We start from the raw sequence: 17,651 nt of genomic DNA, 5'->3' as shown, positions 1-17,651 counted from the left end.
CAGGAAGCAACAAAAATTGATTTTACAATGAAATCAATGCAATTAAATGAATACCCTTAGCTGCATACAGGTGTTGTTATACGTCAACGGGGACAGTTGAAAATGTATGCCCCGACGGGGACTCGAACCCGAGATCTCCTGCCTACATGGCAGACCCTCTACCCATCTTTTTTCCAGTTTGTTCCTTGTTGTTCGTTGTGTTTCATCGTAGCGGACGTCACATGATATCCGTTGTTGATCTCTTCACTCAGTTTTTTTATTACAGAGATCAGCCTGCTCTCTGACCGAACACGCTGAGCCACCGTGCTGGCTCCATCTGAGCCACCGAGATCACAGAGGATAGTGCAACTGCAGGGACTTATCTCTGGCACGCCTCCCGTGAGACCCACATTCCCAACTTATTGTCCCGCACTATATTCGTAGTGCCCCTGCCCATTACACTCATTACTCGCGGCTTTACCGATTCCCATAAGAGTTCGGGCAATGTGTGTGCATCTGCACAGAAGATGGCCAAATGGCCGGTGAGCCTTAACTCTTACAGGAATCGGTAAAGTCGCGAGCAATGAGTGTAATGGGCAGGGGCACTACGAATATTGTGCGGGACAATAAGTTGGGAGTGTGGGTCTCACGGGAGGCATGCCAGAGATAAGTCCCTGCAGTCACACTATCCTCTGTGTCCTCGGTGGCTCAGATGGATAGAGCGCCTGCCATGTAAGCAGGAGATGCTGGGTTCGAGTCCCAGTCGGGGCACAAATTTTCAACTGTCCCTGTTGACGTATATCAACGCCTATATGCAGCTAAGGGTATTCATTTAATTGTATTAATTTCATTCTAACGAGCTGCATGGTCACCGATGGTATCTGTTCTTTCGGACATGTCTGAAGGAACAGATACCATCATCAGATATAAAAATTGTTTTCAGTACTTCGCGTAATTATTGCCCACACTTAAAAATTCCGCCACAATATACTTAATAACAGGTATAATCTTACGTTAAAAATTCAATGCAAGAAGGCAAGGTTTAAAGTCGGAAACTCTGTGCTTGTCTCGGTCAACAGAACTGATGGCGCGCAAACGCTCGGACATTATTCAGCCCGTATTTGAGAATGAGAGCACATATTAGCGACTTCAAACTAACCTTAGACATAATTTCAAATTTTTCTGAAACTTTTTCTCATTGACACCCCCTCCCCACTGCAAAATAATGACAGGAAGAAAGTTGATCACTTACCACATTTCCCCTGATCATACTGTAAAACGGCATCATCAGGCATGACGTTTTAATTTATTGCTTCTTGTTGTGTATATAGTTCTGCATAGTCAGCGCATACACAACTTTCCCACTTGAGCGCGCCCCGCTAAGAACAACAGCGCAGGTGCAGCGCTCGGCGGTCTCCGCACTTCGCGATGGCGCTGCCTTAGAGACGGACCAAATTCTGCAACCGCCGATCCACATATTAATATGTAACGCAGCCAATGAGATTGCTGCTAATGTAGAACCTTTTCTCCTCGCGGATCACACTCGCGCAATGATACCTGAACGCGCGAGGTATTATAACGAGTGTACAGACCTCTGTGTAGTCAGTCTGCATTAGTCTGTATGAGTCTGCATTTGTCTGCACCAGTGTCTGTACCAGTCTGCATTTGTCTGTACCAGTTTATAGTCAAGTTTCAATCTGCACCTAATAGGATTATCATATTCCTGTACATAGCCATGAGGAGAAATGTATAAACATTTTGTCAAGTATCAGAGATATGTGAGAATAAGATTAACATACCAAGACCAGAGGAACTTCAGATTGTCAATCATAAACAGCATCAAGAATCAATTATGTAATGTCTATGCTTTTTATTATTTTAATAAATGTGTGTGAAAATTAATCAAGTTCTGTTTAAAGTTGGTCACCGTCAATCTGCTACTCTAAGTGTGCAAGTGGCATTTCTATCGTCTGACCTAACGGCAGAAGATAAACACGTCACAATAAGACCATGAGACATATTGCTGACACTTGCCTACTTCGTTAGAGTGACAAGTCAAATAATCTGATGGTGTGTGTACTGAAGGCCTTACAGTACGCATACCACCCTTTTTTACTGCTAACTCTGTTCGCACAGTATCCTCATGTACCATTAAATGTATCTTAAAAATTATATCATTGTATGGCTCATCGTTCAGGAGATATGAAGTAATAAAGGTAATTGCTTTTCTCTTTGGCTTCTTCTACATCGTTTCTAAAAAGTATTTTTGCCAGTAGATATTCGCTGTAAAACATTTCCCTTGCACTGCCATCTGTCGCTGTTTTGAAGTGATCATGTAGTAGCAGCACACTGCATTTTTATTTTTTCAGTTGACTAGCATACTTTTTCCTGTGCAATGATATGTTCACAGTACATTTTCTGGTCTTCAGTATAGTGAAATTTGGTTGTGATGGTCTGAAATAACTCTTTAAATGCACCAATTGCTGCCATTTCCTGTAATCCAGGCAGCTACTCTACTGCAGACAGTGCTGTCTGAAAAGCACGTAATGTTTCCTTGATTATGACCCTTTAAGATCTAATTAGAATGCCAGGAACAGATGTATACATTTCCATGACCAGTGATCCTGGTCAGAGAGCATTGGGTCAACTGAAGTCATCTCATAGTCCCAAATTCAAATGGTTCAAATGGCTTTGAGCACTGTGGGACTTAACAGCTGAGGTCATCAGTCCTCTTGAACTTAGAACTACTTAAACCTAACCAACCTAAGGACATCACACACATCCATGCCAGAGGCATGGTTCGAACCTGCGATTGCAGCGGTCGTGCGGTTCCAGACTGAACCGCCTATAACCGCTCGGCCACTCTGGCCGGCTTAGTCCCAAGTATTTAGATTTGTAATCACAGTCTCAAGGCAGGCATCGCCTCTGCTTAGTAAATGGTTTCCTTCAAAAGGTTAATAAATTCTCTCTCCTCAGTACTATATTTACCAAAGTGATCACTGAAACCACCAAACAATGCAATTTCAGATTCGAAGCACAGTAAGTAGCACAGGCGAGATTGCATTTGTATGAGAAAATTTTCGAAGTTGCCATTTGGAAAATTGAGTACTGATACGACAATTACATTACGATCTAATAATTCCGAAGAAGCCGATTCTAAATCTAGGTCCAAATAGAAGTCAATTTCTGTAACATTGGTGTGGTAGATAACCAGCAAAGGAATCAGTTGTTCTGTACCAAGCACTTACCAGATTTAGGTATTCAATGCAGTTGTAGTACTCAGCTTCTTGTGCTGATAACTAATGTTCACACAGATACAGTTATCTGACTTCACATCCTTGTAGAGAATGATGACACACACAATTGAATTCTAAGACATTGTACATGGGCACTGCTTATGACTATGGGAGTGACATTTTGTGCAGTTTGTGATCCCTTTAAAGTTGGTTGCTCTTATTTCACAGGAATATGGGTCATTCTCTTATACCAACTATTGTTTTTGATCCTCCTTTTAGATCTGACATTGCCATATGTAACATAATTCTGAAGTAATGAGCCTACATTCTAATAGGTTCTTAGTAGTGCACTCTTGTACAAACGTTTGTGTCCTTGAGCTACAGTCACAACACATTTTTTCCCTTCAGTACTCTCAAACGTTTTTGCTTCATTTCCAAAATGTACGTTTCTTTTGCTTTTCCCATGTACTTCTTGGAAAGCTGCCTCTGAAGTTTTTGCAAAATTTCCATTTGTGATGTCTGCAAGATTGTTTGGCCTATATACATCGTAACATTTGATTTATTTCAGTTTCATTCGATTATTTTCTGTTTGCGTCTGGTGCGTATATCACAGTAACGGCGTGTTTTTGTTTAGTTGAAACGTATTTGTACATATTGTGTCACTGCACAGATTTGTTTTAATTTCGTTGAATTGTTTCCTACTTGCATTTGAACCGTAACCTTTTGTATCGCTATGTCGTTGGCTATCTGGTTGAGGAAATCAGAACTGTTATTTTCAGCTCGTTCAGAGAACGCAAACGTCAATAGCAGATTCAGTATACGAGGGTTGGAACATAAATAGTGGCAACTATTTATTCACAACCGAGGCAAAAGTGATACATGTTTGCACCTGTTACTGTTCTTCAAAGTAGTCACCAGCGTCGTGTAGAACCCGTTGCCAGCGATGTGGAAGGCGTAGTATACCGTTAGCAGAGCCTGTTCTATTGATGGCGGGAATGGAGCGGTCTACTGCCTGTAGAATCTCTGGAACAGTTCTGAAGCGAATGCCACGAAGTGGTTCCTTCATCTTCGGGATCAAATCAAAGTCACAAGGACTTAAGTCCGGGGAGGATGGTGGATGGTACAGTATTTCCCAGTCCCATCGAACGAACAGAGCAGCCACAGCTTTCGGTGTATGTGCTCGCGCATTGTCGTGCAAAGTGATGGGTGGGTTGCGCAGAAAGTGTCTCCGCTTCTTTCGTAAAGCTGGTCTCAGGTGATGCTCCAAAAACGAACAGTAATACTGTGCACTCACGGTCTGCCGTGGAGGTACGTAATGCGTTAGGATAACACCATCACAGCCGTATACGAGAATCACCATAACATTAGACCGCCTCATTCGCACCATCAACAGAGCAGGCTCTGTGCAAACATGTAACTCTTTTGTAACGGTTGTGAATAAATAGTTGCCACCATTTAAGTTCCAACCCTCGTATCTACAGTAAAATATTTATAATAGTATACAGTATTTGTTTTATTACATATTATTTGTCTATATAACTCTTGTAATATTTGACGCAATCTATCCAGCCTTGGACGGCGAGTGACACAAACGTGGTAGTTTATTACTTCTTCAGTACTAACTCTATTGGTAAACACGCTTTGCCAACAATGTCTACATATGTCACTGAATGTGGCTGCAAAATTATACCATTGTACGATGCATATTTCAGAAAATATGTGGTCATAAACATTTAGATACGTGAAAAACTAACTTTTGCTTAAAATGGAGCACAAATTACCCAGTTTCTATTTCTCCAGTGTTTCGTTATGAGAGCATTTTGTGACTTACAACAAACTTTAAGTGTAATTTCAAACCTTCCTTTAACTTTTGCTCATTTACTTGCTTGAAGGCAAATATTTAACACATTAACTCATTTGTAAAGTAATCAGACACTGAAGCTGTTTTTAATTAGCTGTTTGACTCTTTAAAGAATCAGATGTTTGCTATTATCTTCTGTATTCATGGAAAAGTACACGCTATTTATTTTTATTTTGTTTTGAAAAAAAGATCCTTTTTTCTTTCACCCTGTTTCTGTCCACCCAAAATCCTAAATAATTCTGGAATAGATGATACGTTTTCGAGTGACGAATCAGGTAGGCCATTCCATTCTAATGCTAAATTGCTGATCTAGTCATCGAGTTATTACGCATTAACATGAGATTGTCAACCTAGTCTCCCAATGCTGGTGAAACCTCTGACATTCTGGTTTGTTTTAATGTTTTGCTGGAATATATGTATTGTGGAAACAGCATAGTGCTTCTACCCGATCCGTGAAGTGATTAATGTGAATAGAACATTGCGAATTAAGGCCGATTCACACTTGACGGAACAGAGCTAGACGAAACGTCACGTCAGAATAATCGACAATGTATTTCAAATGGAGATATTGACACAGGCCGTCAACGGTACTGAATGGGCAAGAAAGGAATGGAAAGGGACGGCACATTCAAAGATTCTCAGGAAGAAAGTTTTGAGGTTGATGGTGGTGTGGGAAACTATCGTATATTAACATCGGATATTATCCCATTTTCGCCCCCACTAATTCATGTTACAGAAGTGAATTTCGCACTTTTGCATCCTCTTAGTCTTTATTTTATTATTATGCTTTGTTTTCAAGACAGATTGCAAATGTGCTATTACAACTTGGATATTTTTTCTGTCGAGTTTTCTTGATAAGTGACACCAGGCATCTGACAGTGAAAAATGGTTTGAGCTTTAAGCCAATTCACCCTTGCTGATACGGCACTTTCATGTCACAGCACCATCATTCCAAGGTGTACCATGAAAACCACGGTGAAACGAAAAATGGAGATCTGTGTATGGCCCTGTATTGGGAAGAAATGAGCTTGGGGGCCACATTGTATCTCATACCTTCGTGTTTTTGTCTACACCTCTTATATGTATTCTGCTTTGTGATGTATGTACCCCTACAACCTCCTGTCTCGTACACCATCCTACCATAAATTTTAGTTGTCTTGTCCTATATCCTGATGTGCTTTACTGTACAAAATATGTGATCTTCAGGACTAATAATAAATAAATAAGTAAATAGGTAAATAAATAATGAACCTTGGGCAGATGATGTCAGCTGTCAAAACTTTCTTTTCGAGGTACCTTGACAGTACTGTAACATGAGGTGATGTGAGGGGACGGCCAGTGTGGATTTCTCGGTTTGAAATGCTTTGCAGAATGTTTTGACGAGACGAGAAGTGCCGGCCAATGCGAACTGGCCCTCACAATAACGTAACAGAACTGATGCCAACATTGTGAGTAGAAGAGAATATAAATTGATAAACAATTTTCATTAAATAACCTTTTATTAAGTGAAAAAGTCAGCTTTATTGAAAGAGAAAAAACACCTGTTTATGAAGTTATTTTTTTGTGTATGGAAAAATGGATAAGGGAAACGTTTGTATGTATATATTCTTGCTAGCAAATAAACGGCGTTTTGAGATGTTTCAGTTTTCAGCATTCCCCCACACAAAACTGACCACAAACATCCCTTGTGAAGATTGCTTTTGCCATTAATAAACTTTATTATTCCAAGTTCCTTAAATCCAATACTGTATTCCATCACGTATGGTATCTCATAACCAGTGCTGTATTCGTAACAACAATAGTGGGTGGGCTCACCTAAAGAAAATGCCGTATGCCAGAGTATCAGTCAGACTGCTACGTATATAGATTAGCCTTCTTGCATAGATTGTCTTCAGCATGCCTATGAGTTTTGATCCATACGTTGATGTAATCCTTGGGTTTCCAGAGATGTAGCAGAGGCTCCACAATTGAAACAAACATTAACGGTGAGAGGTGGTAAACGAATTCGGCAGTGTTGTCATAACTAAGTTCATTGTGCTGAAGCCTCTTTCACAGTCCGATGTGCTCACAGGGACTGTATCAACACAAACAAAAACTAGTTTCACGTTTTCAAAAATGTTCTCACCACTGTTGTCTGTATAATCTCTGAAACCGTCTCGTAGATTTGGATGAGAAAGAAGAAAATGGTCACACATTTTCCTTAGATTTTCTTCCCCTTCTAGCCATGGACTCACAATATCATAGGGCCCTTTTTTACCATCCAAAAATCTCTCTCTTCCATGAAGGATTTGAATCTTGCATTATCATTCGAAATTAGCCTTTGCCTCAAATTTTCGCTAAAGTTCTGTCAGAACCGTTTCCTTTAATTTGCGTGGTTATTCTGCTCGATTCTTTTCTGGGAACCAATGGAACATCTTTGAAGCACCCTTCTGAAATAGTTTTCTCTGCTTCCTTCAAGCAAGCACCTGGTATTTCCGTCAGTTGTTCAGTGGTTGTTATTGACCTCGAAGTTGCCATATATGATGGGGAAATATTAACACTGTCCTTTTGGAGGTACTGTGAGAGGAGACTAATCTCGTCAAGAACGTTAGGAAACACAGCAATGTTCCTCACGAACTTAGGGCTTGATAACGTTTTCTGTAATTCCTCAAACTCTTTCCTTACATTGTTTTCTATTCATGTCATTCGAACATCTATTGAAATGAGCATTCAGAGCCTGGTAGGACTTCCCTACTGCTTGCACTGCCACCCAATGCACTGAGATTACTTGAGATATCTTCTTAAGTTCTGCGCTTGACCCTTGTGCAACAGCTGACAGTTCATGCTGGTTCTTTGGAGACTGGTGATACAACGCATACAGATCGTTGAAAAGAATTATATGATTCAGATCAGGAACCTCTTTGAATGCATTGGCAATCCCTAAATCAATTCGGTGGCACAAACAGTGCCATTTGAATAGTTTGTTGTACTTCTTCTTAAGTCGTTCTAAAACACCTGAATTCGTGCCTAATATCTCACTAGCCCCATCACTGCAAGCTCCAATCATTAACTTGAAGAAAAACCATGCTTCAAGAGACATTTTAGAAATTCTGCTTCTACTGTTTCTGCATCTGTTGCTTTAAGTTCAATAATATCTAAGAAGAAGGTGTTCACACAACCATCACTGATTTCAGACCTTAAACACACTATCAAAAGTAACTGTGAAGCAACAGATATAGACTCATTGAGTACAGAGACCTTGGAATTCTTAGATATTTTGGAAGAACAGAGCTGCTTCCTCAAAGTGTCCGCAATGCACTCTATGATGTATTAACTATGCAATGTTTTGACCACTAGGAGACCATTTTGAATTTGCAGATCCACAAACTCTGAAAGTCTAAATATTGTTTATTATTTTTTGCCACAAAATACGCTATCCCAAAACACTTTCCTTGTACTTTCAAAAATGTCTTTCTGCTGTTCAACTGCAAGATTTTCCTAGAACACTGTCTTGTCTTTCTTTTCATTGTCTGCATGCTGTGGGCTTCGGAGTCCCTATGTTTATGAATTTTTTTTTTCACAATGATGTTAACTTAGCTTGTTTACTTCCACAAACTGGACCCACCGAAATACTATTCCATTGTTTAGAATGTTCAAATGTGTGTGAATTCCTAAGGGCCAAACTGATGAGGTCATTGGTCCCTAGAGTTACACGCTACTTAAACTAACTTATGCTAAGAACAACACACAGAGCCATGCCCGAGGGTGGACTCGAACCTCCGGCGGGAGGGCCCATGCAATCCATGACATGGCACCTCAAACCATAAAACCAAGTGGCTACTTTGCGAGGCATTCCATTCTTTAGAAATATGCACTCCCTGTGATTTACTCACTCCAGTGTTCTGCACATCTTTACACAATGAGCAACACAACTTGTCTTCCCTACACACTATCCACTCATATTTCGTCTTATATTCTCTCAATGTACTGTTGTTCCAACAAACAGGATAATTATATAGGTTTTGGTAATCTAAATAACAAGGAATTACTAGTAGTGGGATAATGGCAGTATGGGTGCACTTTCTATATCAAATTAATTAAATTGTTCAATTAATTACCACCACCCCACCCCTAAACGACGTTGAGTTTTCCCCAACCCGACACATGGGTCCCCAGCTCCTCCCCCTTCTCTCTCCCTTCTCTCCCCCGCCTACCCTGTTGACAGGAATTTCGAATTTTGTTGGGAAATTCAAAAATGGCGGGAATTTATTTGTCTCAAACCTGTGCTAACATCCCATGCCACCCCCTATCCAGGAATTGGCCAGAAATTCAAAATGGCGGTGCCCTTTTTGGCATTCGAGCTGTAGTCCTTCTGGGCAGAAAGCCGAAGTGCACCCCCCCCCCCCCCCCGCCTCTCCCTAACACATGGAAATTATCCAGATGCAGGAGAGAAGGGTTCAGTTAGTGTGCTTTATTTATTTTGGTTGGGGGACTGAAGTAAAGATCAGGTCTGATTACGAAATTAATCATAAAGATTGGTCCTAATTACTTAACTATATACGTGGTACTACACAAGGAGTACCTAAAATTACACTATGGCTCAAAAATTGAGGGTGTCATACAACTGGTGTTATCCTGATGGGAAAAAAAATTCACAATAGCACTCAGAACTAGTGGCAGTCGTACACCGACTACACAGTATGATCCCTTTACCAACAAACTGTCGGGAAAAAGGCTGGAGTGGAAGGTACTATCCTTAGTTTTGGCGGGAACTGTGTTCAACTGATAAGATGCTGGTTTTGGACAGAGAGAAGGTTAGTAAGTGTATTAATTGTAAGCATACAGCTGAGGTCACGAACTAACTGACTTAGTCAAGCTTACCTCCCCTTATCACCCCCATCAAAAATGGTTCAAATGGCTCTGAGCACTGTGGGACTTAACTTCTGAGGTCATCAGTCCCCTAGAACTTAGAACTACTTAAACTTAACTAACCTAAGGACATCACACACACATCCACGCCCGTGGTAGGATTCGAACCTGCAACCGCAGCGGTTGCGCGGTTCCAGACTGTAACGCCTAGAACCGCTCGGCCACTCCGGCCGGCGGAAAATGATTCACTGACACAATTATATTGAGCGTCAGTACTCCTCTTATAAGCGAGCATCTGTTAAAAAAAGAAAACACTATCGCGAGGATAATAAATGTCCTTACACGAAAATAGGCACTGTCTATTTTCTTTTAGTTTTCTGAGCGAAATCGGTATAGTTTTTACGTTCGACTAGAGGGTGCAGTTCGCATATCTCTCTCCCTCTGCCTCCCATTATTTTGTGAGATCAATGACACGAAAAAAAAAAAAAAAACCTACAGCACTGCCGTTGATTACAGATGAGCAAATTGCAAAGTTCGGTGCTACATATCCGTCAGATGTATTAAGTTACAACACATATCCTACAAAAGCCCACACAGCGTAAAATAAAAAAAAAGAACACTTGCACTGTTTTGCTGCGACAGCTACCGATCACTGCAGAATGTCCTCGTTGTTTCGAAACTGTCATCGGAGTAAAGAAAAAGCGAGAAATTAAACGTCGAAAAATAAAAACCATCTATGTTGAGCGATTTCTTTCAGTTTGACGGACAAAATAGCATTTGTATAGTCATTTATTATATTCGAGAGCACTTCTCATTGTTATTTTGTAACATTCAGAGTAGGTAAAAAAAAACATTACGAACTGTCTGCATCCAGACTTTAACCAATTGTATCACTCCTTGTAATAGAACCTTCTATCAGATTTTACCACATCTGTTCTTCTGATATATAGCAAAAACAAATACCATCTGCATGTTGAGATCAAGCATATATATATATATATATATATATATATATATATATATATATATATATATTGCACCATTGGAGCATATTGCCAATGATCGAAGTTGCTTGCACAGACCTGTGTAAGGTTTTGTCACCTGTACAGGAGGGATACCATATCCCACAGACTATCAGTGACAACAGAGGATACCTGTGTTGTTCATTCATAAGCACTTTAATAGACTGTTTTTCAGCTGTGACACATGACTATAGGTTTGTGAACTGCCATACACATTCTTTTTATACCGTAACTATAAGGTCTGTGTCAGGCGCTAAACTAACATTAACACATTTTGATCCATTGGCTCTTACAGAAAGTCTGACATTGGGTGGTGTATGCTATTCTGCCCCCAAACAGGCAGGATGGTAGAAATAAAACACAGAGGGGATTTTTCTTATTGACAAAAATGTGGAAGGCATCACAGCATATGGAAACTGGAAGAGTTTGCAGCATTGTGGAGTGTTACCAAATAGCTGTCCAAAGGTTATGACCTACAAAGTTAATCTCATCTTCCATGGTGATGGTCTAGCACATGTCTCAGTGTTCCATTTCGAAGAGCATTGTTTCCTCATTTTGTAGTCATGTACATGACCACTGTTCTGGTGTTGAAAATCGGTGGTAGATGCTGTTCACAACATGTATGGTGTAGTAGAAATAAAAAGTGGTACTGTTATGTTATTGATGAAAAAAATGTGGAGGTCATTGCAGCATATGCAAATAGAATGAGTCTGCAGTATTGAAAAATGCTTCCAAACAACTGTCTGTAGGTGATGACCTCTATACCTCTACATTTAATTGGGCGCTGATGATCACGCTGTTTAGCGCCCGAAAACCTCAAACCACACACACACTCTACATTTAATTCCATGTTCCTCAGTGATAAGTAGCAGATATCTGGTGTTCCGCCAAGGTTGTCTCTGCATCTCAAACATGTGGTGTTAGTCAGTCATTATGTGGTAATCAACAGCTTACCAGTGGACGGATGGGATTGAAAAAGACACCATCGGTATTGGATGAAGTGCTGTAATATGCACCGCAGATGAGAGCACAATCACCTTTAGCAATTTTACCTGTTGTTCTGTAATTACACCACCAGCCAATACACTGCAGAATGTTTCCCAATGTCTGTATCCTCGATAAAGCATTCCCCCACTACTCTGCAAGTACCATATACTAGAATGCAAATGCAGTTAGATGATTGTGCAGTATGCGCATTCAGCCATATACACCAAAGTATACCAGATAGCATCCCGTACCGATGCAGCTGCTCTCTATTTTTCTGTATGTCTGTGTTTATGTGCGTGTTGTGGGTGCATCACATGACCCAGAGTAGTCCTGTGTTAGTGTTCAAATGTGGATTCATCCCGTGTTATATCTAGAACAGTGTCTAGAGGTGGATCCACAATGCACTACCCTGGGACAGGGTTCAAAGGTGGACTGACCATCAGGGGCGCCGACTTATAAAATATATTGGGGGTCTTGCCCCAGGAAATTTTCTAAATTTTAGATGAAAAACAGTGAGTCTTAAAGTTTTTTAAGCATGTTAGTTATATGATCAACATTAGAACTCCAAAAACTGGACTCTTAGATAACTCAACATTCCAGGAAGCTCGACAAGCCTGACACATGTTTTGGCTTTGAAAAAAGAAACAAAACATAAACACACACAGTATTTTCGTATAAAGCTAATTTATTCACATTAATAATCATGTTTATAGACTATTACAGAGCAGTGAATATAAAGCTCTGAAAAGACTGAAATTATATTTAAATAAATACCATTATTTAAATAAATATCATTATTTAAATAAATATCATTATTTAAATAAATATCATTATTTAAATAAATATCATTATTTAAATAAATATCATTATTTAAATAAATATCATTATTTAAATAAATATCATTAAAAGAATAAAACATAAAATATTGCTGTCGCACAGTAATAGCACTTTGATTAATAAGCGAAATAGCTAATTTAACCTTACTTTGAATCAGGGTCAGGGTTCATTAAATAAAAACAATATCTCCAAGTTAATGTTTTAATAAAGTTAATACAGTATGCCTAATACTTTCAGTAAAAAAGTATGTAAATAGTGGGTTTTAATTGTGTCTTACCCTTTAAAAATACTGAAGTATTTGAAAATAGCTAATACAGTACTACAGCATTATATTAATACAGTACTAAACTAGTACTAATATTTAGAAACTGAAAATTTAACATTATGTGTGTATTTAATTCTCTATTTTATAAAGATTTTTAATTTTAGTATTAATATTGCTCTAAATGCCATTATTAGGGCTAGAGTGTCTTTAGAAAGGTGCAAATGTCGACTGTCTGACTGGTTTACTGAATATAAAGTCGCTGATGACTGGTCAGATATCCAGTTCATCCAAAACATCTCGGCGGGCATGAAGAACAGCCAAGTTGTTCAATCGCTTCTGTCCCACTGTTGATTGGAGATATGACTTCAGACGTCTAAGGGCGCTAAATGACCGTTCTGCTGTTGCTATCGTGATTGGAACTACTTGGAGAAGCTTAATGCACTTCAATACTTCACATAACGTTTCTCCAACTGCAGGCTCTTGCGTAATGTACTTTCTTACATCACGCATGTTTTTTAAGACCAGTTGTTTTTCATTAGCAATATCGGCTAACACATATAAGTGTAAGCACAGTCTCTCAATGTCTAGGTCATTTCTGAAAAACTCAGTTGATCTTTCCAACTTTGTTTCTCCTCTCTTTACTAAAAGGAAGCACTCTTGTTCAACTGCAGTTACCTGTGTGAGTCCAGTTGAAGCAAACTGCTCGGTAATACAAGACTGCACCGTTTCTCAAACTTCAATGTACACAGCTTTGTAGTATCCCTTTGTGGTTTTCAGAGTGTGCAGTGAGCTGGCATCGTCGTTTTCATACTACTTTGGTACACTTCAATTCCGAGGAAGGGAATGATCATCAACTTGTGAAGGTTTTTCTTTTAAACACGATTCCCACGCCTTCCATTCAATATACAGAACAAGTCCTCAAATATTTTTTCAGATCAGCAACACTTAGATGAGGGCATTGAATTTTTTCATTGACATCCTGTACTTGGTTTATTGCATGGCAATAAAGGCACAAAAATGTGTCTTGAATTGTAACATTGACTCAAGGTAGCCTTCACATTTGTAACTTGCCTCTGCTTTGTCCTCTGCAGAAAATGTTTCAAAAAACTCTAGAAGTTCTTCAAAATTTTTCTATATTCTCAAGACACTAGAAACTTACATAGTCCATCGAGTCTGGCAAAGGGGTCGTAGTCAAGCTTGGTCGCTGGCGCTCTCACAGTGCATGCTTCTGAAAAGTCCTGTCCTTTTGTTGGATTCCCTTACGGTATTTATTAAGTCCTTGGTTAAAGCTATAATTTCCCTCATAGACGTAAGATGGCGGAGACTGCCTATAACTGCCAAGTCTAAACTGTGAGCAGTGAAGTGCACATAAAGTGCTTTTGGTTGTATATCCAAAGCTAAATTTTTTAGTCCTTTGGACTTACCTCTCATATTCGAGGAACCATCATAGCACTGTCCTCTTAAGTTATCCGTTGACAAATCAAGACGAGGAAAAACATCTTTTAAAATACTAAACAGAGTTTGTGATTCAGTGTTGGGGGTCTCGTATAAGCCAATAAAGTCTTCATTGATGACTAAGGAATCATCGACAGTACGAATACAAAATGACTCTTGTTCGTGAATCGAAGAATCACTTGTTTCATCAATCATAATAGAAAAATGTTCAGTTTTCTTAATTGAATCCAATACCTTTCTCAACACAGACTAGTAGATCAATGATCTCGTTTTAATATCGTGGGACGTCCACTTACACCCAGATTGCCCTAACCAATCTTTAAACTGAGATATGTCATTCTTTTGGAGTTCAACAATTGAAAAAAAATTGAGTTTATATCTTCGTGCCCTCTAATTGCTAGTCCTTGCTGACATTTGCCTCTTTGCAGGTTTTGCAAAAAAACTTTTTCGGTAGATGCTTCCTATTCTAGCCGTGTATATTTGATCAACCGGGGCTTCTGATATGATCTTCCCTTACCGGATTGTCCAGGTTTCGGCTGTGAACGGTTCTCGCCTGAAGACGACGAAGCAGTTGATGACACAATAATTGTTGGAGGTTGACTTGCAGTATTATCAACTTCTAAGCGCGACTTTTTGGTAACAAATTTATCCATTGCAAACCTAGTTTACAATACCCTAAGAGACTAAAGTAAACGAATAAAATATAGTCATATAAAATAGTCCACTAGACACTGAAGTCGGAACACTAAACACGGCAGCAGCATGCACTGAACGAAACTATCCGTACTGAATGACCGACAGCAGGGTGGGCTTTATATAGACGCTTCGTCGTAATGTCACGAAGCTTCAAGGCGGCGCAAGGCAGAGGGTTCCAAGTGCTTCTGCTCCAGTCCTTTTGACGTCACCGCGGCCGCAGCGCTGGCCCGCCGGCGCCAGACTTTACCCGAAGGTTCGCGCACCGGGACAAATTCTGAATTCATGATCCACACCACTCGTTTTCAGTTAACCTGCTTACTACCGTAATAATTATTTGTTTCAACTCATAACTGAATGTGTTTCAAAAGGTAACTATCGTCAAACAAGGAAAATAAAAAATTCCAACATAATTTTGTGATTTTATAAAGCATAATATAACTAATAAAATAATAATAACTAATAATATAACTGATAATTAACTAATAATAATATAACTAATAATAACGAATTTTTCACGGGGCTCGGGCCCCCTCAGGCCCCATGAAGTCGGCGCCTGTGTTCACCATACATTGTATCCGTAACGGTGTCCAGAGGAAGATCTGCAGTGCGGTACATCTGGGATAGCATAAAGGACTGACTCTGGAAATAGAGCAAATGGACTGCATCTGTAGAATATATGAGTGTGAGTGACTGCGTGCATTCGAGTACAGTCTTATACCATCTGACTAATGTGGTGTTCTATCTTGTACATTAGAATAATACTCATGAAGGGCTGTCTCCCTCCATCCATCGGACTCTACAAAACTCTGCCCGAATATGCCTCCAACGTCCAACAGTACCGACCAGCCGCCCTGTCGTCCTCAACCCACACAAAATATCGGTAATACAACTTGCATTGAAGATGTTACACTCTTTACCAGAAGGGATGGAATTGTGCTTACATCACCCACAGAATTGTTTTCGAAGAGTTTTTTGCTATATACAGGGCTATAGCACCATCGAAAATGATGTACAAGTGGTTGAAATCGAGACTTCGTGATAGGTGGTTCTCTACACATGTCAACTGCCTGTTGCAGATTCCAGATGGTAGAGTGGCAGTCAAATGGACATGTAGACTTTGAGTTTCAATCAGGTGCATCGCTACATGAGTCTGCAGACAAGCCCTCTGATGTGTCACAGCAGTACACGGAATTGTTTCCAGACTTTGAGTTTACATTCTCCACCACTCGGTGAGCATCATCTAGGTATGAAGTCAGTGTTACTATAATTTTCATGAACTTCCTACCCAAAATGCATGCATTTAGATAATCGGGAAGAGGGGAATTCTTAGGATTTTGTAGTAGCTTGGTGTACAAGACAACCAAATATCCTCATATAAAATCAAACAACGCCAGCAATATGACCATACACATACGAAAAAGTATCAAATGGTTCAAATGGCTCTGAGCACTATGCGACTTAACTTCTGAGGTCATCTGTCGCCTAGAACGTAGAACTAATTAAACCTAACTAACCTAAGGACATCACACACATCCATGCCCGAGGCAGGATTCGAACCTGTGACCGTAGCGGTCGCGCGGTTCCAGATGTAGCGCCTAGAACCGCACGGCCACTACGGCCGGCGGAAAAGTATGGAAAAAACGTAAAAAATGCCTAAAATCGGTAAAAATCGAGGGAAACCTGCTATAATGACAACAAATTGACAAGCAATACGTAAAATTGTTGGGAAATACGACGGAGTATGCGAAATAGCGGAAAAATTGCAAAAGTATGTGAACTGATTGAGAATACACAAAATTAGAGAACAACTACCAGGAAATGGGGGGAATTGAGGTGGGTTACGAGAGCCCCTACACACAAGACGAAGAAAAGCTTAAAATGATGCTGTGTCTGCAATCAGTTTTAACCCTCCCCCTGCAAACTACGTGGGTTTTCATAACACACACTTCAGTGAAGGCGATGTAACTATTACACAGAAGCGCTACACTAAAGCAGGCGAGACATATGTATCCCAAAACAGGACTGTGTTCCCACACATGCAGTTGAATATAGCTATTACCGAATTACGGCTGCTTCTCACAAGCAGAATTAAGGAGAAGAATGTGTTTGTTAGCTTCAGCCGTTCCTCATGTTTTGTAGGAGAGTGGACTGATGTAACATATATCAGCCTTAATGGTGTGAGGAGAGTGCACTATAGAGACATGGTAATAGGGCGAAATTGCTGTATTATCCTACACATGAGTACAAACAACCTAACATCATATCAAGACTTCTGTGGCCAAGAGGAATGCTACCAGGGCCGTGGTGATGCTACTGTAAACAACAATAAGCCTGTTACATCTCCTCTGGCTATTGATTGTGGTGCTTATTCCCCGTAAGAAGTAGCTGTTTCATCGTGTGCATTTTCGCGCAGCAGGGTGTGGGTGATAACTCAGTATATCAACTATTGAAAATATTCATGTCGT

At 39.9% G+C, this 17,651-nt stretch overlaps 1 non-coding gene across 1 annotated transcript; it reads left to right on the top strand.

The window, feature by feature from the left end:
- Positions 1 to 676: 676 nt before the first annotated feature.
- Trnat-ugu (transfer RNA threonine (anticodon UGU)) lies at positions 677 to 750 on the top strand. The gene has a single exon. It is a non-coding gene; the product is annotated as a tRNA-Thr (tRNA).
- Positions 751 to 17,651: the final 16,901 nt, after the last annotated feature.

The sequence above is a fragment of the Schistocerca serialis genome, chromosome 5 (assembly GCF_023864345.2).
Source record: "Schistocerca serialis cubense isolate TAMUIC-IGC-003099 chromosome 5, iqSchSeri2.2, whole genome shotgun sequence".
NCBI lineage: Eukaryota > Metazoa > Arthropoda > Insecta > Orthoptera > Acrididae > Schistocerca > Schistocerca serialis.
This window is presented reverse-complemented; position numbering and strand designations above follow the sequence as displayed.